Source organism: Acyrthosiphon pisum, chromosome X (assembly GCF_005508785.2).
Source record: "Acyrthosiphon pisum isolate AL4f chromosome X, pea_aphid_22Mar2018_4r6ur, whole genome shotgun sequence".
In the NCBI taxonomy this organism is placed as follows: domain Eukaryota; kingdom Metazoa; phylum Arthropoda; class Insecta; order Hemiptera; family Aphididae; genus Acyrthosiphon; species Acyrthosiphon pisum.
Genome location: NC_042493.1, coordinates 24,007,373 through 24,010,165, shown reverse-complemented (window position 1 = coordinate 24,010,165; position 2,793 = coordinate 24,007,373). Strand labels below are relative to the sequence as shown.

The following is a 2,793-nucleotide window of genomic DNA, read 5'->3' as shown; positions in this document are numbered from 1 at the left end:
GTTTTATATATTGTGTAACCAATTAATTATATTCTAATAAATAATAATGAATTTGATTATTATAATATTTAGTATAGTTGTGGACCATTTACATTAACAAATACATAAAAATCAATTAATAATTTAATTGGATTTCATCATTGATTACAGCAAGGCTGGGCAAGTTAATGATATTTTTTAACTCATTATAATATTTAAATTAAGTACTTTTATTCAATTAAGTTAAAAATTATTTAATTGACATTTTTAAAACAAATAATGTCAACTTAACTTAACTTCAATTAATAAGTTAAGTTAAATAATTTAAAAAAAAAATGCATTGAAAAGGTATTAAAATGACTAATATGACGTGCTAATCACTTGGATACTAATATACCTATGCATAAAGATTATATATCATTTTAGAACTCTATATTTCACTCTGGGTTCATTTAAATTTAAATTTTAGTGTGAATGTGCTTAGGTACTGTACTGAAACATTTATAATTGATAAAATAAATATTACTCAATCATTTAAAAATTTGGTAATTCTGAAGGAAATTTAATATTTGTGTTAGACAAATAATTGTCAACAAGAAGTATATGATAATTTGATTCCAAAACATTATTTTCTTCAAAATTAAAAAAATCATCTTCAAAGGCACTATTATGACATTCTGTAGATGTTGTGTTGGGAGTAGTTACTGATATGTTTGATGTCGTTCAGATTATCTTCTACAGTCCAATTAAGTTTGAATTTTGGAACCATACAAGCAGCCACTTGTACATCTTTGACTCCATACATCTCATGAATCTAATAACAAAAATTTTTTCGACATTATATGAGCTTAATTGGGTGTAAAATAAATTAAAATAATTATGATATTAACAATCTGTATTTGTTTTATCTATTTTTTTTCTTGTCATACCGTATCATGTTAACTTGGGTACATTCCTCTTGGTATAATAAATGGAGTCAAAATTAACACTTATAAATCATTCCACATAATATATTTTTCCCTCCGTACAGACGTTCATTTTAGTTCTAAACAACTGCATAATTACTAAGTCCGATTGCATCAAATGCCTGTTACTCAGGTATTTTTTTTGGATAAACGACTAAAATGAACCCACCATATTAAAGTAAAAAGACTCAACCAAAGACACAGAAACCTCTACTTTTTATTAAATAAAAAAATCAAATCTTAGAAACAAATTAATTCTATACAAAACATTATTAACGCCCATTTAGAATTACATATGCAACTATAGGGAACAGCTAAACCATCAAATTTACAAAATAATCTAGGTATTTCATTCAACTTCACTCCAACTAATAAAAATATTAACAGGTCCACCCTACTGGCTACTACATCTCCAAATACACATTACATTAAAAAAAATGTCAAGTGTTGGTCAGCATCCAATAAAATAAATTAAAGAATTCAATTTTACTCTTTAAACATTAACATAATGTCATACCTTTGTGTATTATCTTCATCTAACGCATGCAATACAACCATGTATGTTCAACCTATACCGGACATATCAACCTTCAGCAGTTCCAATTTTTTTTTGTTAGCTTGAATATCAGAGTGAATTGACTATTATCAAACTTCGAGATCATGTAAGAGCTTCTGTAATATTATCGTTGTTATCTAGCATGTTTTTTAAAATATTTTAATCGCATTATTATTGTACAAATGCTGGATGTTTAATGAATGTAAAAGATGACACAGTACCAATCATAAGTTTTAAACTAGCCTCATCAAACTCAGCTCGATTTAACTTTTCCGTTGGTGGAACTTTCATTTGTTAATGAGATATTGATGTAGAATCTGTTGGTATCTTTTTCACACAATTGTTAAATTCTGACAAATCGTTTGGATGCTTAATCTGAAAAAAAAATGAAAAATATATTATAAAATATTATGCACGAGAATAAACATAGAGAATATTCTAAAACATGTTAATTTTTACATATAGACAATGATAATCAATACAAATTATTTAAAAATGTTAGGATAAAAATATAATAATTATTCTTCTATTTTTACAAATTGTTTAAGATCCACAGATTCATAAATCATAAACTTTAGTTACTGCACAATGTGCGAACAAATAAAAAATATGAAAATCTATGACTATGTTTTGAAACTGTTTTAAAATTATCTTATAAAACGAAGATAGGTACTTAACTATTTGTATTATAGTTTATACATATTTAAGAAATCAGGCATTACCATTATATTAAAATAGAATCCACACATAAATTAGTAATTACAAATACAGATACACACTTTGATAAGTGTTCTAAGATTTGAACTTGATGATTTAGAAGTAGAAATTCGTTTTTCTTTTGGACCATACAAAATGCATTTAAAGATCAAATTATTTTTGTTTAAATTTAAATCGCTTGATTTTAGTTGTTCGAAATAAGGAGTTATTGTTGGCCAATTCGGTAGACCATTAAAGCTGTTTACTTCTTGATGCTCTAGATTTGTACTAAAAACTGAGAAAAATATGAAGGTATTATAATTTTGAAAAAAATTTAAGACATTGTTCGGTTCTGATGTTAAACATAATGTATGAGAGGGTGTAACTCCAAAACGTAAGTATACTATTACCATTAAACTAATAGAAATGATACTTTTTGCACAGGTTAACTATCCACCAGGTTGCGCTGCATTTGATAGTACAACTAGAATTTGAAATATTTTTATATATACCTATTATATATAAAGCTGTTATATAATATCCCCCTGGATCCACCATTGAGTTTTTCACTCACATATTCTGTCATTCATAATTTTG

The 2,793-nt window shown here is 26.0% G+C and overlaps 1 long non-coding RNA gene across 1 annotated transcript; it reads right to left on the bottom strand.

Moving 5' to 3' along the window:
- Nucleotides 1-321: 321 nt before the first annotated feature.
- Nucleotides 322-2,323, bottom strand: LOC107882481. Its single transcript, XR_001678762.2, has 3 exons — nucleotides 2,280-2,323; nucleotides 1,462-1,875; nucleotides 322-793 (listed from the first exon to the last, which is right to left on the bottom strand). It is a non-coding gene; the product is annotated as an uncharacterized LOC107882481 (long non-coding RNA).
- Between the last annotated feature and the right edge of the window lie 470 nt (nucleotides 2,324-2,793).